Source organism: Equus przewalskii, chromosome 23 (assembly GCF_037783145.1).
Source record: "Equus przewalskii isolate Varuska chromosome 23, EquPr2, whole genome shotgun sequence".
In the NCBI taxonomy this organism is placed as follows: domain Eukaryota; kingdom Metazoa; phylum Chordata; class Mammalia; order Perissodactyla; family Equidae; genus Equus; species Equus przewalskii.
Genome location: NC_091853.1, coordinates 13648204 through 13661102, shown reverse-complemented (window position 1 = coordinate 13661102; position 12899 = coordinate 13648204). Strand labels below are relative to the sequence as shown.

The following is a 12899-nucleotide window of genomic DNA, read 5'->3' as shown; positions in this document are numbered from 1 at the left end:
ATAGTTTTCAGAAACCAGTAACACAGAATCTGTATCACTCTATTGCACTTTGTCTCCTTACTACACCGCAAGCATCTTAAATTTCAGAAAACTTAAGAATACTTTTATTATTCATTTAAGTGATCCACGAGTTTTATTCTAGTGTCCATTTTACAGTGAGTTTAACCGGCATCTTGTAGAAAAACAAGTTGTTTCATATGAAAGTCAAAGCATAAATGAACAACACTGCTTTGTTCAGATTAAAGTCAAATATCACCAGGACTAAAACAGAAACCATTATTTGGTATGGTTCTAGTCACATCATGTAAACTATAAATGAATGCTCAAGACAATAACCAACTTCCAAAAGTTAAGCTAAGGAAGACTCTTAACTTGCCAATAGAAAATGGAAACACAATTTCACTAAAGCTATAATAAGTGATATAAAAAGAATCTGGTTAAAATGATATAAATAAAAACACAGAAGTACCTAAAATCAAATAAGGATGCAACTTTAAAAAACTATTTGCTTGATAGCAAACATAATCTAAATCCAATGAGGAGTCAACACTTCAAGTAGCACCAAAATATTCACCTCACAAGAGAAGTACAAAGGCTCAGAGAAAATAATAGCCAAGAAATTTAAAAGAATTATACTTACCATTTAACCTTCTCTCTTATTATGCAAGCTAAGAGTTCATAAATAGGAGGAATGCGAAAAGAACAGAAAAAAAACTTTTAGAGGAAAAGAGCCATTCACCTGTTTCAAGATCTCTCCACCTCCAGGTTCTCTCAAGAAACTTCAACCATCAACTATATTTTCTCCCATGTGTATCTCTAGCCTCCTCCCCTCACCAAGATTCTTCCCATTAGCATTTATACTTAACCAAGTCTTCTTAAGTTAAAACACACACACACAAAAGTCCCTCAACCCAGCACCCTCCTCCACTACTGCTCTCTTTTTCCTTCACAAACTTCTCAAAAAAGTTTATTGAATACACTCAGTCTCCATTTAGAGATACTTTTCAATCACTCTTCAAGCAATTCCAATGTGGCTGCCATCCCCATTTCTCCACCACAGCAGCTCTCTGTGCTGGCTTTGGCAGCCGAAACCACCAAAGCCCTCTTCATGTCCAAATCTAACGGACATTTTCAAATAAAAAGTCCTCAACCTGCCGACCTCTTGGCAGCATTCACCACAGCTGACCACTCTCTTCAAACAGTTTTCCCTTGGCTTCCATACCCTACACTTTAATTTTCCACCTCCTCTCTAGCTCTCTTTCTTAGTCTCCTTTGCTAGCCAGTCCTTCTCTTTTAAAGCTTGACCTTTGGCTCTTTTCTTTTCAAACACTGTATTCTGGGTGACTTGGGCGACCTCACCCATGCCCAAGGCTTCAAAGACCATCTTTATGCCAAGGATTGCCAAAACTCCAGTCCAGATCTTATCTCTGATATCCTAACCCACATATCAAACGGCTTCAGAAATCTCAGACACATCAAACTCAACTTCTCCAAAAGCCCACTCATGATTATTCCCAAAAAACAAACTTGAAATATTCCCTATCTCGCTCAGTATAGTTGCACAGCCAGAAATATCCACAAGAGTTGATCACACTATACGAAGGACCTCTAAGGTTCTTTTCTACTCTGAACTTATAATCTATACCACCAGTTCTCAGAGTGTGGTCCAGGGATCTCTAAGAGTCTATGATGAGACCCCCTTTTGCTGGGGGGGGGGGGGGTCCTTAAAGGCAAAACTATTTCCACAATAATATTAAGACATTATTTGTCTTTTTCATTCTCATTCTCCTACAAATGTGTATAGTGGAGTTTCCCAAAGGCTACATGACATATGATATACAAGATACTGAATGCAGAAGCAGATATGAGAATCTAGATGTCTTCTATTAAGGTAGACATTAAAAAGATTTGAAAAATGTCAAACAATGCCACTCTTCTCACTAAATTTGTTTTTTGTTTTGGAAAATATAGTTATTTCTCATTTAAAAAGTTATTTATTAATATGATATAGGTTTATTATTTTAAATAAATTAATAAGTATTTTTAAAATTTCTAATACGGTAAATATCAACAGATAAAGCCCACATAAACAAAAGCTCTTTGAGTTTTCAATAACTCAAGAGTATAAAGTGGTCTTTACACCAAAAAATTTGAGAAATGCTGATCTATACCTATCATTATACACAAATAAGATATAAGATGACATTTTTTAATAATCTTTTTTTTTTTTCCTTTCTTCTCCCCAAAGCCCCCTGGTACATAGTTGTATATTCTTAGTTGTGGCATGTGGGATGTCACCTCAGCATGGCCTGATGAGCAGTGCCATGTCCACACCCAGGATTCGAACCGATGAAACACTGGGCTGCTGCAGCACAGTAGGCAAACTTAACCACTCAGCCACAGGGCCAGCCCCCAAGATGACATTTTTAAACAGCCAATTCTCAATTATCTTCTAGCAGTAAATTTTCCTTTCACATTTATCGACGGTGCTCTCACTCAGTCACATAGACTCATTCAGCTGAATTATTTATTGGGCTCCTACTATGTGCCATGCCCTGTGGATAAAAGATTAAAGAAGTGACTTTGCTCGGGATCTCACAGAGAATATTTTCCATACCTTTGCTACATTTCAGTTCTCTCTTCTCTATCAGACCCTATGTAACAACCATCTCTGTCTGAAAGGTTGAGAAAAGACAACCCTGCAATAGTCGTACTAGTCTCAATATAAAATGGACAAAATTAGTAGGGACCAAGCAAGGAAAAGCGGAAAGCGTTCCAGCTCTAAGTCAGACCTATTACATTGTTCAAGTAAATTCTCAGAATAACCAACATTCCCATAATATAGTAAGTACGGTCATGCACTGCTTAACGACAGGGATACGTTCTGAGAAATGCATCGTTAGGCAATTATGTCATTGCAGGAACATCAAAGAGTATACATAGACAAACCTAGATGGTATAGCCTAGGCTATATGGTACTAATCTTAGGGGACCACTGTCATATAAGTGCTCCGTCATTGACCAAAATGTCATTATGTGGTGCATGACTGTAGAATATACAAACGACCTGAGAATTTTGCCTCACTTCTTTTTACATACAAAATACAAACTCCAACAACTACTTTTACAAATACAAGGCTGACCTACTGTAAATCCAGGAAATCCAGAAGAAACTATGTAACATCTGGTACGAGTTTGGCCTCTGGAGTACAGGAGGCAGAGTGGGGGCCACAAAGAACACAATGCCCCCCACTGATATGAAACTAAGATCTAAACTAGAGCCTGACTAAAGGTAAACAGAACTGAAGACAAAGAACAGGACCAGAAACAACTGGGGGAAAAAAAAACAGAAATAGGAGCCTATACTTTGCTTACCCACTAACTAGCTATCCCGAATATTTACTCTTCTAAATAAATTTCAAGGAATATATCCCCACGAAGATGTCTTATAGTTTGCAAGTCAGGATTATTTTTTACTCTGAAGTGTAAAATTTTCACTACAAAAGCTTCCTTGATACATAAAAAACTGATAACACTGGTTAACTCCGAGGAGAGGGAGTAAGGGTCCAGGATAGGAAGCCACTTTTTCAGCAGATATAGCTTTGAATTTTTTGAAAGCACATGCACTTATCACTTTTTGAGGGAAAAAAATAATAATTTTGAAAAGTTTCCTTCCACACTCAATAACTTAGCTAATTCAGAGGCTGTTAAGGAAACAAACACAACTACATTTGCTTTCATTAGAAGCCTTTACTGACTCCTTGACGCAGTGTAGTTACTCCCACTTTGTGAATCCACGGCACTTTATCATTTCTCTTAGTCCCAGTACTATTATTTACAAATCTGTCTCTTACAGGGGACTGTGGGGATGATATTTTATTCCTCACAGTACACAGCACACACTAGGTGCTCCAGATCTGTTTGCTGAATGATCATGGTCCCAATGATAGTCTCAGAACCCATTCTTAAATGCAAACAGTCAAAGAAAAAAAAAAAAGAACCCCAAACCACAGATTATTTCATACAGTATGAACAGGTTAACCATTCCTAAGCAGAAAATTTCTTTCATGGTAACATGTAAAAAAAATTAGTTATGTGTACATATAAATTTCATATTTTAAAACAAGCCCAAAGTTAAAAAGAAATTCTTTAATAAAATACTCTTAAAGATTTAAACATGAAAATAAAATGAAGCCTATTAACTTGTAGCCAGTGCTAATACTCATGAATGACTTTTTAAATCTAGTTTGTTTTGTTTTGTGAGGAAGATTGGCCCTGAGCTAACATCTGTTGCCAATCTTCCTCTTTTTGCTTAAGGAAGATTGTCACTGAGTTAACAACTGTGCCAACCTTCCTCTATTTTATGTGGGATGCCACCACAGCACAGCTTGACAAGTAATGCTAGGTCAGTGCCTGCGATCCAAACCCATGAACCCTGAGCCACCAAAGCAGAGCACACAAACTTAATCACCATACCACCAGCTGGCTCCGAAATCTAGTTTTAAAAAGGGAGAGACGCCACAATTCCACAAGCAGCTTCTACAAGTCCACTTACAACAACAAAAACTTTTAAGTGGTTAACTTTTTTAAAAAAATCACCAAAACCTATCAAAGATAAATCACATTCTTTGGTTTGCAAAATATCCTGCTACTTGTGGGAAAAAAAAAATCTCCTTTACACTGTTATTTCTCTATAGTATTTAAAATAATTCACCATTCACAAGAATAAACTCAAAATGGATCAAAGACCTAAAGATTAGGCCTGAAACAATAAGTCTTCTAGAAGAGAATATAGGCAGTACACTCTTTGACATCAGTTTCAAAAGAATCTTTTCAGACACCATAACCCCTCAGATGAGAAAAACAATAGAAAGAATAAACAAATGGGACTTCATCAGACTAAAGAGCTTCTTCAAGGCAAGGGAAAACAGGATTGAAACAAAAAAACAGCCCACTAGTTGGGAAAAAATATTTACAAGTTATTTATCCAACAAAGGGTTAATCTCCATAATATATAAAGAACTCACACAGCTCAACAACAAAAAAATCAAACAACCTGATCAAAAAATGGGCAGGGGACATGAACAGACATTTCTCCAAAGAAGATATACAGATGGCCAATAGACACATGAAAAGATGCTCATCATCACTAATCATCAGGGAAATGCAAATCAAAACTACACCAAGATATCACCTTACACCTGTTAGAATGGCAAAAATATCCAAAACCAAGAGTGACAAATGTTGGAGAGCCTGTGGAGAAAAAGGAACCCTCATACACTGTTGGTGGGAATGCAAACTGGTGCAGCCACTATGGAAAACAGCATGGAGATTTCTCAAAAAGTTAAAAATAGAAATACCTTATAACCCAGCCATCCCACTACTGGGTATCTATCCAAAGAACCTGAAATCAGCAATTCCAAAAGTCTCATGCACCCCTATGTTCATCACAGCATTATTCACAATAGCCAAGACGGTGGAACCAACCTAAGTGCCCAGCAACTGATGATTGGATAAAGAAGATATGGTATATATATATATATATATATATATATATATATATATATATATATACACAATGGAATACTACTCAGCCATAAAAAGGACAAAGTCATCCCATTCACAACAACATGGATGGACCTTGAGGGTATTATGTTGAGTGAAATAAGCCAGACAGAGAAAGACGAACTCTGTATGACTCTACTCATAGGTGGTAGTTAACATATAGACAAGGAGAACTGATTGGTGGTTACCAGGGGAAAGATGGGGTGGGGGGAGGGCACAAAGGGTGAAGTGGTGTACCTACAACATGACTAACAATAATGTACAACTGTAATTTCACAACATTGTTAACTATCATAATCTTAATAAAAAATATGCAGCATCTACACAAATTTTCAGAAATGCATCTATTGTATAAACATAGTTCAACTTTATTTACAACTAATCAGAAAACAAAGCAAATTAAAGCTGGAAGTTAAGGGTCATCTAGCCCCAAGTTTTTAATTAATTAGTTTATTTTTTTGGTGAGGAAGATTGGCCCTGACTGAACATCTGTTGCCAGTCTTCCTCTGTTTTGCTTGAGGAAGACTGTCCCTGAGCTAACATCTTTGCCAATCTTCCTCTATTTTATATGTGGGATGCTGTCACAGCACGGCTTGATGAGCAGTGTGTAGGTCCGTGCCCAGAATCTGAACCCATGAACCCCAAGACACTGAAGCAGAGCATGCAAACTTAACCACTATACTACCAGGCCAGCCCCTAACCTCACATTTTCCAATTATGTAGTAACGATCCATTTGCAGGTCAAAAAAAAAAAACCCCAATCTGGTGGTTTGGAGCTAGTATTTCTTTAATGAAACCAAATAGAACTGAATTGAAAATATCAGGGTATATCAAAAGTAGATAGGTATTTTTTTAGTAGAACTTTCATTCCATTTTATATATATATATATATATATACATATACATATTTATGTATATTATGTCCCCATAAAAAATACATTTCTTACTGTGGGTCTCCTAGGCCAAAGAGTTCAAGAGATTCCCAAGCTTTCTCAGTTCACAGAACTCTTAAGTGTCTCTCTAATTTTTTCATGGTGCCGCTAGTCAAAACATATCTAAGACTTCCAGTTATTAGGTAGTTAGGACCATACAACCTAATAAGTATTTCTGTTTTGACTGCTTAGTAGCTGTTTGAAAAATACATACAAATTGAAAAAAATAATATTTTATTACGAAATAAACACATTACTTATTAATGGGATGTGTCCACCTAATAGATACATTATACAACTTCTTGAATCTTGAAATCACTTTGAACACCACCACTTTCATTTACTGTTTCACATTGATTTTTAGACAGTACTTGCTTTTTATCACAGCAACCCTCTAAAACCAGGTTTTTTGAAGACATACTGTCATGGAAAGGAATGTAGCACAATCTCATGTGCACTACTTCAAACTAATTGTTTGAGCAGTGTCCCACAGATGTCAAATACTACTATGTTTCCCTCAAAAATTTAAAAATATCTCACTGTGCTCATGTGAGTTCACTATGGTGACCCAAGGTACCTTTGGGCAGTTTGCGAATCTTGGGTTTAAGAAACACTAAACTAACCTATGTACTTACTTTGTAAGTCAAGAAATGAGATTTAAGGTCACAAAGGTAGCAGAAAAATAAATACATTTAATCGGAATTTTCATAGATTAATTTTAACCTTTCATCAACAAAAGTTTTGAAATAGAATCTAATTATGTGATATTTGGCTGATGAAATCTGTAGAGCTCTGAAAAACAACTATATTCAAAAATACATGAATATGACTGTATAATTGAAGAAAAATTCTGCTTCGATATTTTCTTTTTTTAGGAAGAAGGTTTCAAAAATTATAAAAGTGGGACTTGCAATAAACAATACTAAAGTGTCTAAAGTAAAAAAGGGAAAGTTATCCACTCCCGCAGCAATAACATAGCTAATAGTTTAAGGCCTATCCTTACAACATTTTCATATGCACATACAAAATCAAACTACACTTCTCTGCCTATGTGCTTGTACAACAGAGAATCATATTCCACAGTGTAGTACATTTTTTTCACTCATTATACTATGAACATTCTTCCATGTCAGTACATAAGAGTAATTGCAAACACTTACATAGTGCTTACTATGCTTACTTAGGGCTTAAATATTAACTCATTCAATTTTCACAACAGCCCTGTCAGGTAAGAACTATAATTATATCCACTTTAAGTAACTTGCAAATGGTCACGGCTAATAAATGGTGCAGCTGGGGTCTGAACCCAGAAAGTTTGCTGCACTCTAGGACAAGCTCGGTTGCTTCTCAAGAAGTAAGTATAGCTACCCCTCAACCTGTTAACAAGTGCATTGTGTCTCACAGCGTAAATATACTATAACTTCAACTACTGCCCTGCCAATGGACATTTAAGACATTCTCTGTTATCTATAAATGTTGACATTTATTTGTAATAATGTTAAAATGACCATCCTTATAGATTTGTTCTTGTGCTCTAGTGTTATAATTTCTATAAAACTCCTAAAAATGAAATGATTCTATCAAAGAATATGTGTACTTTTAATTTTGATAGATAATGCCAAACGTCCTTCTAGAACACTGTTCCAGTTGTACCACTTTATAGTCCCAATGACAGAGGGTTGGGATTAATTTTTAAGTTAGCAAATATTTTTGATTCATGAAAACAGTCCTGTTTTCAGTTTTTAATTAACACTGATGTGGAACAGCTTGCCAGGTTGTTCACAATCATCCTCGGATCTGATAACTATCTGACACATTAAACACATGCAGACTTAGCAGCTGTACAGCGGACTCCTCACCCGCTCACGACACTAACTACAGGTAAGATATTCCCCACGTGACACTCTGTGTTCTTACGTATATAACATGAGACCTGGACTAGACAGCCTTTAAGATTTAAAAATCCCAATGCTGTAATTAACAAGTGACTTAAAATTATTATAAGCCTATAATTATAGCACTATTATAACAGGTCAGGGTCTTAAAGCTTCTATTTTCTTTAAATTACAATAACTATTGCCAGAACACCTATGCAAATCATTAAAATAGTCAACAAAGTTTTCAGGATCCACCTGTGGCTTATTCTCAGTGGCTTTTTAATCCCAGACTGTCATTCCTCTACTACCTAGCAAACTTGAAATACCTCTGGAGTATATTCCTAAGAAGAGCTGAGGTGTGCCTAGGAACTATGAACTAGTGTTTTGTTTTGTTTTGTAAATATTATGCCAAGACCACTCTTTAGTCAATTTATTCAACCAGTATTTATTGACTGTTTTACTATGTGCTAGGCATTGGGGGCACCGTAGTTAATAGAGCATTTCTGCCATCATGGAACTTACAGACTAGATGAGAAGGGCAAATAATAACCCCAAATAAGCAATAGTAAATGTAAAGTTATACTTGTGATAACAATGAACAAAAAGTATTTGTACAGAAAAAAACTATGCAATCTTTCGATTATTCAGGGTTTCTGGACTATTTATGACAGTAGAAATTGTCTGACATGAGGGAAAAAAGTCAGTAAAGAAAATTATTTCACAACTTATCCCACACTGCAAAAACAGCAATCACAAGTGTAGATGGTGAATTAACTTTTTAAGTCAACAGTTATCTCTACAATAAAATCACCAAGATGTTACTACTTTTCAGTATGCTACTGACTATGTGGCTTGAATATTTGTTTTACATAACCAAGAATATAAATGATTTGAAGTACCAAAGATGATAGAACTATCAGTATCCAAACAAAATGAGCGACAACAAATTACCTACAATTTCTTAGGAATATTATTCAAGCAAAAAGTTCATATAGAAGTAAAGCAATCCATTATAATAATTCATGACTTGTTAATAATTAACAAAATGCTACGAAAATACTAATGTTTTTAAAGAACTGACAATCATCAGCATAAGGAGCAAGTGGTATGTCAAAAAGAACAAGAATAGAATATTTTTTATTAGATTTTAAAAAATCAAATGCCAAAAGTATGTATATTAATATTCAATTTAAAACAAAACTAATTCTAGAATGAACTGAACTTCCTGTGGTGATCATTTCACAATCTACACAAATATCAAATCATCATGTTGTACACCTGAAATTAATGTTATATATCAATTATACCTCAAAAAATAGATAATTGGAAATAAAATTAATTCTCGATCATCTGCAGAAATAAGAGCAGCAATCACATAAATAAACGAACTTACTTATGTGTCTGTCAATTTCCACAACTGCAAAACAAGGATGATATTTGCCAAACCTACCCACAAAACTGCTGTATAGACTAAATAAAATAATGGATGTGGAAGCACACCAAGCACACCAAAGATGGTATCAGTTATTTTAGACAGCAGCTTCCTTTTTGCTCCCACTATAACTTACAGCAATTTAACAAATAAAATCAGTTAGATAAGGACTTTATCTTTTCTGTCCATGATATGGTAGAAGCATTATAAAAGGCGCAAAAGATGGCAATCCAAAGCACTAGAAAAAAACTCAAAACTCCATAATTCATAAATTGATTACCCCACAGGAGGCTGGTTGTTCAAGTATTAACACTCTTACATAAGACCAATATATGTCAGAAAAATTCTTTCACATATGCATGAAATTGTTTACATATTATAACACACCATCATTACAAAGTCCTGCTACTGACTATAAAAAGATGAGATACACATGTATTTATCCACACATACAATGTATTCCAGCTTATGTTTATTTTCTGATTAAAGTATCTTAAATCCTATGCAATGAAGGTTCAAAGGTTCAGAAATATTTTATTACACTGAATGGAGTTTGTCAATTTAGCACACCAAAACTAATTATTATACTCCCATGGGTTTAAAGCAACTTCTACCATAGCTCTAACAACCAATCCCCCTAAGTCACAATCCCATTTTATTAGCAGAACACTGCCTTATTTAAAAACAATCTTTTAAACTAAGAAATTTTTTAAATGGAGAGCAGCCTTTAGTATTTTATCATTGCTTCTACAAATCTTTTCAGGCTGTTACTAGGTCTGCCCAAGATAGCCTTTCCTTTAAAATCCTTAAAATAAAGGAGGAGGTATCGTGTTAACATGGCAACAGAACCATTAACGACTTTTCCAAATTCAAAACAAGGATCACCATCAAAACAAAACAATCAGGTGGAGTACCTGCATCCTGATCACTATTCCTGGCCACCTGTTTTTTCCTATACGAAGGATTTACAACTGCACTAAAACCACATTACAATTATACCTATGTGCGACTTCCTACCTGAAAACTAAAAACCCAACCAAATTCCAACCCATGTTTGTGACATTAACTAAATATTATTTAGCATGTTGAGCTACATTTAAAAAGAGGGCGGGGAAACATGCTGTGTGAACTTCCAAAGCGTAAAGCTTTTTAAACCTCCCCCTATATCATGTGTGAATAAATCAGTAGACTACATTCAGCAGCTGCTAGCCTGGAGCAGAAGATCAAAGTTTTCCCTATACTTAAGAATGTTTATCCCCACCAAAAAGGAACAGAAACTAGTCATCCTTGCCACTGGAGCCAGTTTCCCGGAATTTCCCCAAATATGCCTGATCTCCAAATGAAGAAGGGGCTCTTCTCTGGGCACCAAAGGCGAGAGGTATCTCAAATCTTTTGCCGACGAGAGGAGGGGCGGGGGAAGAGGGAGAGGACCGACAGGTAAGAAGGAAATCAAGTCTTCGGCAGGTACCGGTGAGACCTGAAACCCAGGTGTCAGGAGGGCCCTCCCTGCAAAGCCTCAGGACCCAAGAAGGTCCCCCGAGGGGGACGCCAGGCTGGGCCAGGGCTCCCTGCGCCCCGCCCCGCCTCTCTCGCCACCACCGGGGACCCGGGACCGCGGACAGAGGCAGCGGAGGCTAAGAGAGTGTCCGCGGTCCCAGCCAGGTCCTCCCGCAGCTCACCTGAGAGTGTCGCCTCCGCCCTCGGCTCCCACGGTGCATCCCGCAGGGCCTGGCGGAGGGTGCAGTGACGCCGCCCCGACCGGCCCCAGGGCTGCCGGGCCTGGCCTCCCCGCTCCGGGGACGCACCGGGTGCCCGCCTCGCACCGGCTCCCGGGATCCGCGGGTCTGCAGAGAAGGAAGGAGAGACGGAAAGGCTGCCTCCCCTCCCCCACAGCAAGCCAACCCCTGAGCTGCGGCTCTCTGCAGTTCCGTCTGGCGCAGGTCTGGCCCCTCTCCCCCGCCCGGGAGTCACTTCAGCAGCGGCGGCCCAGTCGCCATTACAGCCCAACAACTGACACGGAGGAGGAGCGGCGCCGGCGGCAGTGGCGGCGGCGGTGGCGCGAGGCAGGGCGGGAGCAGTCGGGGCCCGGGCAAACATCGCGAGAACTGTCCCTAGACGGTTCCACAGGAATGCAACCTTCGCTTAGGGCCATGTTGAGTGTGGCCAAAGGTGAAGGCGAGGTAAAACGAGGAGAGGGACCTCGAGGGCGCCATGTTTAGTGTGGCTAAATTTGAGTCTTGCGGATCTTGGGAGGAGTCAAAGTAGATCCGCAGCGGAGACCTCCCCCCTCCGCCCTCTTTCCTCTGACGCTAATTGGGCCTTCTGGCTGCGCATTTCACCCGCTAACCGAAAAAACAAGCTGGGGTTTGACATGGATGAACTCGAAGTCTGGAAATTGCAGCTTCTCAGAGTTTACGATGTTTCACCAATTGTCGTACAAGTAAATCTTCTTTACTCCAGTCAGTTTCAGAGTAATTGCGGCTCTGCGGCTGCTGCAGTTTCCCACTGCTGTCTCTGTGGCCGTTTCATTCGCAAGTGTTACGATTCTTTTCAGCATGCACTCTGTCTAATGGCTTAAGACTCCAGAGCAAGTAAAACGGAGTTTCCTCCAGTTAGGTATTGGCTTTAATATAACTGTGCTTTGAGAAGCTCTGCGATCAACGTATCTTCTAATACCTTTATCCACTTTCCCCAGTCTCCTCATGGTGATATCTATCATCTGTCAAGACAGTTTAAATGACATCTCTTCTGCAAATCATGCCACCTTCCGCTACGTGTTCACTGCACACAGCTCTCCACCCATCACACTCCTCCACCTTCTGAACTCCAATAGCTATTACCCAGAGACTGTTTCTCATTTTTTAAGTATCTTGAGGACTCTTTTATCTCCCTATACCCAATAGGACCTCACATAGTAACTAGGACGTTGTAGGTGCTCAATAAATGCTTGCTGAGTAGATCTTATCAATAAAAGCAGGAGGCAGCTACTGCCCCCTCTTCTTAGGGCCTATAGCTGTGTCTGAATAGGAAATAAGTGGATGTACAAAAATCCTGCGCGTATATTAAATGTGTACTGTGTCTCCAGGAAGCTAT

At 38.3% G+C, this 12899-nt stretch overlaps 1 protein-coding gene across 4 annotated transcripts in view; it reads right to left on the bottom strand.

Moving 5' to 3' along the window:
* Positions 1 to 12045, bottom strand: part of CEP350 (centrosomal protein 350) — a 161053-nt gene extending 149008 nt beyond the window's left edge. For 2 of the 4 annotated variants that reach the window (XM_070591728.1, XM_070591730.1), the window contains exon 1: positions 11486 to 12045. The gene's annotated coding sequence lies outside the window, so the exon portion shown is untranslated. The remainder of the gene's footprint in view (positions 1 to 11485) is intronic. The other 2 variants (XM_070591727.1, XM_008543633.2) reach the window with 1 other exon arrangement.
* Between the last annotated feature and the right edge of the window lie 854 nt (positions 12046 to 12899).